The 12,980-nt window shown below is 44.3% G+C and overlaps 1 protein-coding gene across 12 annotated transcripts in view; it reads right to left on the reverse strand.

Moving 5' to 3' along the window:
• The window catches only part of SLC31A1 (solute carrier family 31 member 1), a 28,543-nt gene that overhangs the window by 11,752 nt on the left and 3,811 nt on the right, over positions 1-12,980 (reverse strand). The window contains exon 3 of one of the 12 annotated variants that reach the window (XM_074891029.1): positions 1,976-2,083. The exons of 10 other annotated variants lie outside the window; for them this stretch is intronic. The gene's annotated coding sequence lies outside the window, so the exon portion shown is untranslated. Of the gene's footprint in view, positions 1-616; positions 1,861-1,975; positions 2,084-12,980 lie in introns of those variants that run through there. One more of the 12 variants, XM_074891035.1, reaches the window with a different exon arrangement.

Raw genomic sequence — 12,980 nt, forward strand, 5'->3', positions numbered from 1 at the left:
GAAGCCCCTTTCCAAATCAGAAGTCTAACAGGATTAACAGCGGAGCCCTAAATCAATGTCCATTAGAGCAGCAAACTCTTCTTTTCAAAACAGTGCCTCATCTTTCCCACGCCAGTTCTAAAAAAGCAAGAAATAAAACTAATTCCAGTGGCTCTGCCCAAAAGGACCAGAGCCTTAAAAAGCACCTCTTCAGCCTCCTTTACGCTAGTTACTCATTCAACAGAGACGGTGCTGGCTGCAGTGGCCCAGTGCGCAGCAGGAGCAAGCACGCCAGCCATGCCGACGGGGCTGCCTCCTGCACGGAAGCCTCCAAACTTCTGTCTCAACAGAGCTGGAGTGATTCTTACGTAGGGTCTCTCCAACAACGCTCTTGAGGTTGAGAGAGGAGGTCCCTCTCTTCCCCTGAAGAAGACCTGGTAAGGTTTACTAAGAATTAAAATGAAAGCTCCTGAGAGAAATCCAAAGGAAAAAAGATTAAAAATAGCAAGTTGGAAAGGCAAAGATCTCTTGCTTGCACATCACGTATGTCTCAGTCCTGCATGACACAAAGGAATGCTACATATAAACCACATGAGTCATGAAAAAGGCAACCAAAAGTTATCAGTGCTCTACTTACAGAAGTCCAGCTGGCAGACTATTTGAGCTCCACTGGCTCTGAGCTTGTGGTCTCACGCCCAATCTTTTTTTTTTTTTTTTTTTTTTTTTTTTTTTTAAAGTGCTGTAAATGGAGATGGGAGGGGAAGCAGGGAGTCTGCAGACACTACGGCACTGTTCACTGGCTCTAACTGTGGTCTCCACTGAATGGTCTGAGCTAGCCATCATGAGACTTAAGCACTGCTTCCAGTTTACTCAATTTCCTGGCAAACTTGACAACTTTAACTGCTTCCTTTCCAAAGGGTGGACTTGCTGTGATTCCTCCAGGATCCCAGGCTTAGCTCCGGAGCTGCTTAAAGACACAGCTGAGGGACAGACCAATTCTATCTGTAGGAGTATCCAGCAATGGCAGCCAAAGCCTTCCTGGGTCAAGCTATAGAGACACACTTTAAAGATATGGAAAAAAAATAGATCATTCCTCAGTAATGTAATATAATGTGTTTTACAGATACACACTGCTGCTCTCCAATGCCAGAATTCCCCTTGGAGCTCTCCCAAGCAGCTTCAGCAACCTCAGGCTGGAACTCAGACACAAAAGGAAGGACTGTGCTGTACCCAGCACACCTCGTAGTTGCACACCTCTGTTTTTCCCTTGCACAACTCCTGAAGAAGGAGCTCTTAGTGCTATATTAAGAATTTAAGGGCAGTTTGCAAGGCCACAGAAGAACGGTGTGTCTTTGCCTGGTACTGCGTCACCACTTTAGAGTCCCAATCAAAAGCTTTTACCAGAAGTTTAAGGCTTCCTAAAAACTCAACACACTAAGAAGGGGTTTGGATAAAGAGCAAGAAAGGGAAGGGAATGGCTTGGGAGAGGAGCTCCAATACATTTGGAGAGTTAGGTTGTTAGGCTGCATTAGTTTGTATTTCCTGGGTTTTGTCCACGACCAGAGAAGCTCGCAAATCGATTCAGCCCAGATCAGCGGAGTCAAGCAGAAAAACAGTGTGTGACAGAGGGCACATTCTCCCTCTCCACCTGTAAGTGGAAGGGATACAGCTGAGCTATTTATACAGATGGGTTTCAGAAGCTTTTGAAAGAAGGAAGGTACTCTGAAAGATGTCCAGCTTGAATAGCCAGAGGGTAGAGTGCAGGGAATGGGGAATGATGGGCAAAAAAAAGAGTTGAGCAGGGCTACAGACAACATCTTGTGTTCAGCTTCGAAAGGGGACAATGTCTGGGCAGACTGTGACATGCAGAGATGGAAGCTGTCAGCAGGGATGTTAGAAGGGAGACACAGTCAAGCTGGTAGCATGTAGAGACCAGCTCTTCAGCAGCTATCATGTATAATGCAAGCAGAAGAATGGGATTTTAAAAATAACCTACAGGGCTGTTAGTTTTTCATGAAGGGAGAAATCCATGGAGGAGAACTGATCCTCTGTCATCAGCTCCATCAAGGATCCCAGGCTGGAACCATTGCAGCAGTCGTGGATGCTGAAGGTGACGGCAGAGAACAAGGCATATCAGAAATGCTCTGTTGTTCATGAGCCATGTCACAGCTGAGATAGACCCTGACAAACCCTAAAGGCAGAATATGGGGAGAATCACAGAATCACAGAATCAACTAGGTTGGAAAGGACCTTGAAGATCATCTGGTCCAACCATTAACCTAACACTGCCAGTTCCCATCTACACCATATTTCTCAGCGCTGTGTCGACCCTACTCTTAAACACCTCCAGGGATGGGGACTCCACCACCTCCCTGGGCAATCCATTCCACTGCCTAATAACCCGTTCTGTAAAGAAATACTTCCTGACATCTAGTCTAAACCTTCCTTGGCGCAACTTGAGGCCATTCCTTCTTGTACTATCGCTTGTTACTTGGTTAAAGAGGCTCATGCCCAGCTCTCTGCACCCTCCTTTCAGACAGCTGTAGAGGGCGATGAGGTCTCCCCTCAGCCTCCTCTTCTCCAGACTAACCCACGAGAGTGTGAAGCAAAGTCTCTTGCCATCCATGCAGGGAGGTTTGGGGGTGAAGGATTAAGCCAGGGTTCAGTTCAGGTTCTCTGCAGATCACACGGCTGGGGCCAATAATCATGCTCTGCGAGTACATGCCACTTCCTCAGTGCCCAGGGGAACTCATAGGGGGGCCTCTGGGTCTTTGCAAAGATCACAAGAGAGCCCTGCCAAGTGGAGTCATTTTGCTTTTTTCTCACACTCATCTGAGCTGCAAACCACTGCCACCGTTTGCTCATTTTATTCTTACCGAATCCTTTTCTTTCCCACATTTCCCACTTGTACCAATACATGCTTGTCCCTCTCACTATAGGGCTCCTCTGTCCCCAAGAGACAGGCTGCACCCTCTGCATGTAACTATCGCATAGCACTCATGGACATGGCAAAAAAAAAAAAAAAGAAAAAAAAGAAAGAAAGAAGTGGTCCAATTTCCGACTACGAATTCCAGTTGAAGTGCTGGCTCACACAGGCTTCCTGGAGTTACACAACACTATTTGGCAGCTCGGCGCAGTTATATACGTTAACCAGCTTTTAATTAAGATGAAGAATAAAAGAAGTTGATAAAGTTGAAAAAGGGTTCAACCCTGAAGGTCCTGTCCTTTGCTTTGAACCAAAGCAACACTCAGCTATACAACTAAGGCAAAGCGGGTCGCATTCACTTAGCACAATCCCCATTACTAGAGGAGGGGCCAGAGCTCTTCCTCTCAGCATGGCCACAATCACGTCCCTTTGATGGAGTTTATTTTCATAGCAAACTTGTCTGGTCACCTTCTGTTAGAGACCCTGCTTGATCTGCTTCCCTAGAAGGGGATGGTCATTCCTCATCTTGCAACTTCTGCAGACTCCTCAGGAAATCTCTGAAATCTTTGAACAAGAAAAAAAACCCAAAACAACTAAGGACAGACTGTTCTTTACAGGACAATGCACTGAACTTCATGAAGCGAAGCATCATGCCAGCCCATGTCATTACTAACAGGCCCAATGAAGTGAAAGGCAGCAGAAAACAACCCTGCAGAGCAGAACACCGAAGACTGTAAGACTGATAACAGTGGAGGAAAGGCTGAGAAATGCTGGCAACAGATGTGTAGAGATGGAGAAAATAATGGTGATTTAGGTAGGCAGAGCAACAGACTCCTCTCCTGACAAGCTTTTTGCTCAGCCATTCTGAAACTGCAGGAGATGGAAAAGCAATAAATGCAGGATAGTCCTGAGAAGCACAGCAAAACTGCAGAGTCCTTGCCAACGCTCTCCTGGCTGTAACCTCATTTCTGCTAGAGAAGTCTGACACAGCCCAGGTTCAACCACGTGGAACGCACACAAAGCTTTGCATCGAGATCCAAGAGTGATCCTCTACTATCTCAGAGAGGGTCCCAAACTCCCAATCAAGCTACAAGCTGGCAGTTAAGACTAGATGACTGTTGTACATCCCTTCCAACTTAACTATCCGATCCTACCCTACCCTACCCGCCACTTGTGCTGGCCACCTCTCAATCCTTGCCTCAGCAGAACAGGATTACTTCCACAACGACCACATCGACCTTTACCAAGAGGTGACAGAACCAATGCTGTCACTTCTTGGTTTGTCTTTTTCTCACAAAGTCTAGGTCAGCAGTGCAGGGGGGACTACATCAGCACAGCAATCAGTAGAAACTCCCCTCATCTACAAGAGAATCCTGGACACATTCCCATGCAGAGTAGTGAACATTACTGACAGAAGAACTGCAATCTTAGAGACCCATCCACACCTCCAACCACTGGGACAAATCTCGGGGTCACCACCTACACATGCTCTCCAGGCTGCCCCACTCTTGACAGGATGTGAGACAGTAACACCATCCCTTCAGCACCGCAGCAACAAGCTGCTTCTTACCATCCCCTATAGAGTGCTAAAAGTTAAAATGTTTTTGAAGGTGCACAATAGGATTTTGAGCTCAGAATATGGCATCTGTACATGTGACTAGATCATTTTCACGTCGTTGTAAATACAACACAGTCCTTGACCTGACAAATGCACAAGGGTAAGAAAGGCATGATACAAGGAATGATGCTGGAATTGGATCTGGCAGCTCCTATTCACCACAGGGTACAGGCTTGCAAACTGCAGCCTAGTGTCTGTCTGTTTTGCAGCATTGCTGAGCACACATCTGTTGCAGAAGTGTGGCTCAAGGGAGTTATTTTTCAGTGATGGACAGATGCTAAAAGCTGTCATGAGGCTGAGAATGGTTGGTGAACTGTGTGTGCACAGCTCTTATCCACACAAAGGACAGCCAGGCAGGACACAGCAAGCAAGTTCTGGAAAAACTGATGTCATAAATGACATGATCTGAAGTATTCTACTACACCAGCAATAACTTGCTACCATCCTGATAACACATGAGTACTTTCAACCTGAGTGAACCCAAAGGAACTTGCAGTTCCCAGTGGGCACTTTCAAAGGATCTGAGCATATTCCACCCTTGGCCGTCTTTGACAATCCCAGTCAGAGAGACTATTATAAACTGAGCAAAAGTGCAGTTCAGGGAACAAAGCATGGCTCACCTGGCCCAGAGCCACCCACCCGCTGACCAGAAGCAGAAGGCCAGGAACAGACATGTCAACCACAAGTTGTTTTTTTTACTGCTAACAAACACCAATGGACATTATAGTCAGTATTCAGAAAGGTGAGATGCTACATCAGCAGACAGTGAACTCCAACGCTGACAAAGACGATACCAATTAAAAGGTGGTTAGGATCTCTTCAATAGTTCAGAGTTTGCCTGTTCATCTCCAAGTCACAAAACTGTCCCCTTTTTCATGTTGCTGCTCCAGCTACAACAGAATAGCACCCACCTCCAGCCAGCTCTTCTCACTGGGCACAGAAAACAAGGTCATGCAAGTGTCATACCAGGTGTCAAAGCCAAAGCAGATCAGTTCTGCAGCAGGCCTGTGGCTTTTGCACTCAGAAGAAACAACTTGCCATGCTCAAGCCCATCACAAGCACAATTTCTTCCGTTCTCTACGTGTGCGGTATTTCCCCCCTCCCTGTTTTCACTTCTCTATTTCTTTCACCACTAGCCTTCGGGATCCTTGCTCTGCACTGTTTATTGTTCTCCTTTCTGTCTAGCCTGATGAAACAGACCCTTTTCTGACACCCAACAGCACAGAAATTTCTGGAGAGCAACAGAATTGAGGCACCTCAGAACATGCAGGAGCTGAGGAGTGAATGCCAGTCCCACAGCTCCCAAAGCAGAGAAGATGACATACAAAAGATGACTCAAGCACTCATCCGGAGAGGAAGGATGGCATTAGAGATGCCAAAACTGACAGAGGATGCTACGTTACAATTTCTTTATAAAACATCCAGGCTAAAGGGCTCCTACAAAAGCATGTCAGACACCAAAATTCCTTATAGCCAACGCCAGCATGAATTCAGAGCTAGTACTAACAAGTTTCCATCAAAGGCAATTCCCAGGAGGCATCTACAGAAGAACCTCTTCAGCACTCCCTGGGCATGTCAAAGACTTCTGAAGCAATTACCCCAGGACCGCAGTCTGGCAGGCCACTTTATCGTAGCTTCATCTCTCTTCCTCAGATCATCAAGGGTATGAAACAGTAACACAGTAATACTTACCCATGGCACAACCCACATCACCAAAAAAACAGTATTTGGCATCCAGAGAGGAGAAACCTGAAGGCCTCCCCTTCCCCCCAGGGACCATGCTGTGTTTAAGCAGAGATAAGGCAGAATGGCTTAAATCCCAGTGGCTTAACAGGCTTCCCTGGGATGCCAGAAGAGCTGAGTGCAGTCTGCTTACCATGCATGGCCAGAAATGCAAGGACCCTCCCACTAAAAACCGCTTTAGTGCTCGCTTGTCAGCAGAAGAGAGCTACCTAACCCTCCTCCTTACCCATGGAGAGAAACAGGACAGCAGCAGGAAGAGGAGACAGAAAAGAAGTGCCATGTGACCTGTATTTTCCAAGATTATGTAACTTCTTGAATAAATAGAGACTTTCTTATCCTCTGTGGCGGTTTCTGCAGAGACATTACACAACTGAGCACAAGAATGGCGACCAGGGAGATGTGATCCATATGGTCAGAGAGCAGGAAACATCCTGCTGCCTCACCATATGCTGAGGAACAAGTGGGACAGAGTCCTGAGCCTTGCAATACTCTTCAAAAACTTTTTAATCTAAAAAAAAAAAAATATTTGGAACCGTATTGTAGATAACTTCTGCTGCCTTAGAAAACCCAGGCCTAGTGAAGAACTTCTCTTCCTATTTTATACGCCCTAATCAAGAACAGCTTCTAGCATGCATTCTTCTACCTACAATAGACTTTTTTTAAATTAAGGGAAAACTTAAATCTTAAAATGAAAAAAAACCTTTTGTGCACAAGGTTCGCCATTATGTTCACTAATTCATCATCCAGATTCCTGCAGGTTCACGCCACTTGCACCATTGGTATGTCTGAAAAGGAGCCAGCCTGTCTCACAAAAAGAGTGTCTCTGTCCGGAGGGTAAGGAGTTGTATTATTGTTTGTGACCATTCAGTGGCCATGTGCAGAAGCATTCCCTCTATCAGGAACGCTAGATATGTCAGGATGAGAGACAAGGTACTACTTGCAAGTTAATACCTGATAAACCATTACTACATGGTTTGCTGAAGTGGGAAGGACACAAACCAGGCTAAACAGTATAAACAGCTCTGACCAGATCAATTTAAAATGGTGCCTTCTAGCCTTAAGCCCTGTAAGACTGTAAAATAATCTCAGGAGACACAAAATGAAACCAGGAGTCAGCAAGTGCATTCCCAAGTAAGCCAGCAAAAATTTCCTCAGCTGCAAAAATGCCATGTGACTCAATGTGCCCTAAAAGTGCATTACCTGGCCTTTAATACAGGTGCAAGATTACAGATGCTATCTATAGCAACATCATAAATACCTTTGTCTCATGTAGATAAAACTAATACTGAGGGTAATAAAAAAGGATGGCATCAGTTTATTACAGGCCTTGTAAAACAGAGCCTAAAGTCCATCAACACAGATGATTCAAAGACTCACAGAAGATTTCTAGATCTTACCCTACTTGCCCTTGTTCCACATGTCACCGCAGGAAGACTTGTGGTTAAGTCACAGAACCGTTGAAGTTTAAGAGACCTCCTGAGATCATCCCGAGCAGGCTCGGCTGGAGCAGGCTGCCCAATCAGCGCCCTGCTACTCCCTGAACACGACGACTGCACATGCAGTTTGATAACTGTACACATCAAGGACTTATCGGTTCTTGCAGAGATGGTGAGGGGCTGCTCTGTGCTCTGGAGAGCAAGGCCATCATTTATGGACCCAGATACAAATCCTGTAGTTGAACTAAAAAGCTCCTGTTCTTCAACATGCTGTGAATCCTTTGGCAGAGAAATATTCTCCAGTGAACTCGGGCAATGCCTGAGGCACTGCACTGCGGTGGTAACAAAGATAATTTTAAATTAATGGATCAGCTGATAACAACCTAGCCATTTACACAAACCTGCACTTGTGGAAAATAAGCTCATTTTTCCCCTCTGGCTGTTTTTCAACATCATAACCAGACTTAGCCCAGAAAAGGGAACATTTGTACAAGTTCTGAACAGGTTTTCAGGTATGTTTTGAGAATCTGGAGAAGAAAACCACCCTCCAGAACTTCTTGTTAACTAAGTTTTAGGAATCCATTACACACACATGATATGGGACATTGGTTTAAGCAATTCATATACATTATTCCATGTCCAGTACTGCCACATCACAGAGAAACACTTTCATTGTGCATCTGCTTCCACATGTGAAAGCTTCCTTGAATAACAATCCCAGGAGCACATTTCACTCATTTCTTTTCAGATTTAAGTAGTTGTTTGTCTATAATTACTCCTTAGATGCGTGTCCATGTGCAGACGCAGCACTTTAAGGTGGCCACTCAACCATTCACCTTCCCTGGAGCTGTCACGTTCCAGCCTGTGCCAGACGTTGCCGCAATAGCCGCGCGTTGTTGATGTCAGCTCCTATGGGAATACGCTGGGACTTCCAATTCCTGTTCTGGCGTGTCAGGGTCACCTTTTAAATGTAGGCTTTTCACTAAAGACCTAATAGTTCGCAAGACTGACTTTTAGAAGAATACTTATGCTTTCCCTGCTTGCAGAAGGGAAATGAATGCGTGTTCAAATAATTCTGCATCACCATCTATGACTCTCCCTCAAAACAAAAGCTTGTTCTACCACAACCAAGAATCAAACTCTTTTGTGCTTCAATTGTTCAAAACACCTGTTGTTTCGAGAAGCCCGAAGCTGTTTCTGAGCAAAATGCAAGGTAGAACACAGGTCATCATCAGCAAAATCCATTCCACTCTGGTTTTAATTATGCCCAGAAAGTCGATCTCTGTTTCGGCAGATGGTTAACACCAAACTATACATCACCAGAGGCACTTTTCTACTCTTGCTCCGTGATCTTGGATAACAGCAAGAGGACGGAACATGTGATATATAAATAGCTTCCAGGTAGTAATGCAAATTCTTGTAAGAGTCTAGAGAACAAATTCATAGTCCTAGTCCACAGAACAGAGCACCTCTACATTTTCGCTTTTGGAAATGCAAAAATACAGTCCCACCTCACTCAACTCAGCAAGGTAGGAGATTTCCTGGGATATTAAGAAGAGGGAAAGGGCAATGAAACGAAGCCATTCTCTGGGAAGGAACTTGTCTTTGGAAGAGCCTTGGCCTCATGATGCTCTTCTGATAGGACTACCTCTAGGGCATGGAAAGCTAGAACAAATAGCGATCAACAAATTTTTTATTTTAGTTATGAGTGACAATAAACCACTCTGGGAAAAAGCTTCGAACGCTGCCTTTTTCATCTAGCTTTCAAACCCTTGGACTGCCACAGAGTTGTTAATCCAGAGCAGAAATGATTCAGAGCTAAAAAAAGCTGAGTACTTACTATTCCAGAGACAGGTTTTCCATCTACTGACTTCAGGAGAGCAGCCTTCTCCAAACAGGCAACAAGTCTGAGACGGATCAAAGTTTCTAAACTTTCAGATAATGCTGACAAGCAGAACGCATATCATTATCTATATCAAAGGCTAATCATTAACTACTGCTCAGATTTAGCTATGATCACTTTTACTCCATTTTAAGCCTATTTATTGCTCGACCTGCAGCCTATTTCAAACCAGACCCATTACTTGCAATACGGTCAGTGGGAGATATCTATATGCAGCTTCTCCTAACTGTGCAAAACAGGGGTAAGGGCTGAAGTAATGGGGATTTCTGCTACATTCTACTCATGGTGAAACCATCCCTCACAAAATATTGACAATCCCTATTGTTACAGCCAAAGATTTCATATGACCCAAGATAAATATTTACTGCTCGGACTATGCAGCCCACTGAAGGCATAAGTCAATCGTGTTAGGACCAGACCAAGGACTGGGATGCTCCCATAAAGATTCATGTAACAGTGAAAGTAACTCCTGAGTCTTCCTCATGAGATCTTTGCAAAGATGCAAAGAGATTTTAGAACTCCCTGACCAGATTAAATGTGTTGCAGAGATTACTTTCAAACACAAAACACATTTCAAACATTAATTTCTCTGACAGAAAAATTAGTGTTCTGCTTACTTTTGGATGCTGTAACAAAGCAAGCTTAGCTTCTTTTAGTATCTACCCCATAACGAAAAAAAGTGATGTTTTCAAAGCTATAGGACAGTTTTTAGGAGCTTGGGGGAGCAGTAAGAAGTAACAAGGCAGATATAAATCGTGCAGAAATTCTTCAACAATATGTACAAGACAAATCCTGTTGGGGTAGCTGGCTCACTGACCTCTCTGATCGCAAAGCTGGTGTCAGCAATTGTTATGGAAAATGTGACAAAGGAGAAAAAGTGCAAGAAGTACAGTTGTACTGTGCTCTGCGATACAAGTGTCCTTATTGCAGAGGCAGTGGTTTCAAGCAAGATCAAAAGCAAGAGTTACACAAAAAGGGATCAACTGGCAAACAGTGCACGTGATCTTACTATTGTGAGGTACTGGAGGGCTTTACTTAAGGAATTCAGCTTACTTAAGGAATTAAGGAAAGTCATGCTGCTGAGAAAAGGTTTTTAAACTATATATCTTACCAAAGAAGCAAAACAGTCAGAATAAAGTCTATTAGGCTTTACTATCCATATAGCAGGATATCCTATCGACACTTCTCTGTTTATGCTTTGTATGAAGACAGTAGCACAAAAACAGCTCTTCATGTACAACCAAACCTGTTGCAGGAACACAACGGCAGCTGTAAAACTCCCAACTATCCTTCTTTTAAATTGTTTAGGCTTCAGTTTCACACTACCTGTAACATACTGCTCCAGCATACTTCAGTCTCACCTGATGGCACCTTAAACATTAAGGTTCTTGTGAGATAACGTCTTGGGATAAGTTAATGAAGGGCACCAAAGCCAATGGTAACTTGATTTGTATAAAACTCTCCTGGCAGAGAACCCAGAAATCATGACTCAGTCTCTTGTCAAATCCATTAGACCAGGCGATCAGACAAACAAGGGAACCATTAAAAAGACAACTGAGAAAACCAGACCAACGCTGGCTGCATTTCACTTCCACAGTATTCCAAGGCTGGGTGTGTTACTCGGGAGCTTGTGCTTCTACTTCCCTTATCACTTTGATGTACGAGGGTTGACTTAACCATATCGGAAATGCACACGGTATCTGGCTGCCTCCCACGGGGCGCTGCACTGACGGCAGCCGCTGCGCTCGCTTCCCGAGGGCTGCAGGAGAATGAACTGGGATCGCCTGCCTGCTGGGAGCACTGGCTTTGAGTCTGCTCCATGTTTGTTAGTGTTTTTCTTTCCCAAGTAAAGGATGCAAGCTGGAAAATGCAGTCAAGCTGTGACAATACGTTGTCAAGTCTATTTAGTACAATGCCTTTCAGAACAGGAAAAGTTACCTGAGGGAGCAACCGATTAATCAGATCCCTGGCTCTCAGTGCAGCCTCCGTCCAGAAAATATGGAGGAGCCCAACCAGGAGCTGCAGGGAGCTGCTGAGCTGCACAGCGCTGAGGCCAGGTGCTCAGCCTGCACCAGGACGGCACAGAGCTGCTCCAGAGCTGCTCTGATTCTCCCATACAGAGTGCATTTACCATGTGAAAGAAATCAGACAAGGAGCAGGTTGGGTCACAGGGACGAGCATCTCCACAGGGAGGCTGAAGCCATACGCCTTTCAAGTAGCTGCTTTTCCAAGCTCACAAAGGAGCAGGCTAGCCAGTTGGCTAACAGGCATTAGCTTGTAAGCTCAGGAAGTGCACTGCACTTTGGAGGTGACCTGAAAGTACTTTTTAATCCTACAGATCCGAGTCCAATTATATTATCTCCAATGTGAAAAAAAGCCTGAAAGTGTATTTACTACACACACTCCTTCCCCTAAGAAGAGACGCATTAAGTGTGGAAAAAAGAAAAAAAAAGTGAAGACTGTCAGAATTTCTCTTATCCAGGTTAGCCAAAAGATCAGCTAAATATATCACAAAGCTCATATTCCAAGCTCATAAACCTTCATCAGCAGAATGAGATATGAATCCTTGATAACAAATGAGCATGTGTGGGAACAGAGGCTTTGTTAAAGTGAAGTAGCTCTCACGAAGTCTCAGGACTTGGTGCACTCGCTGTTAGTTTCATGGCAGAACAGCTGTATTCTTTTCCTAGTTTTCCCCCAGCTTCTCAGGCTTGATACCAGGATGTGCTGAGCATCCAGTGAGAATAGAAGATGCTTAATCACTTCCAACATTTTTGGCCTGTGATCTAGAGCTACCATGGTCTGCTATATTAATTTAGATAAACATTAGAGTGAACAGATTATATGCATGTACAACTTTTTAAACAGATTATAAATGACATTCACATCCCTGGTACAACGACTGTCAGATTTTCTAATATGATATACATGCGGAGTGAAAGAGCAAAAAGAAAAGTTTAAAATATTTTCCACACAAGCAATTGTTCTAGCTAGCAATCACGGTTCTTCAAGTGCCACTGGAAACCAACAGGACCCTTGCAGATATGAATTGGTGAGCCAGAGGGAATAAAAGACATTGCAAAACCTACATTGGGAAGATGACATTAAAGATTGCAGAAACAGAGAAGGAAGGACAAAAAGGAGCTATTTCATCACAGCCTCCTGCTTCTAGATTGGCTTCTAAATCAGAAAAGTCTAATTCCAGGACCAGAAAATGAAAGGCTTTATAAAGTTACTTTGTAGTGCAGCAAAATAGGAGTTTAATTTGTTTACAATAACTAGTCTCATTATTCTCTACATTAGCAGATTCCAGCTTCCAGCTGAAAAAAAGGTTAATGAAAAATCATTGGTCTCGAGTCCCCTGGGACTTGATTG

Source organism: Strix uralensis, chromosome 21 (genome assembly GCF_047716275.1).
Source record: "Strix uralensis isolate ZFMK-TIS-50842 chromosome 21, bStrUra1, whole genome shotgun sequence".
NCBI classification, from domain to species: Eukaryota; Metazoa; Chordata; class Aves; order Strigiformes; family Strigidae; genus Strix; species Strix uralensis.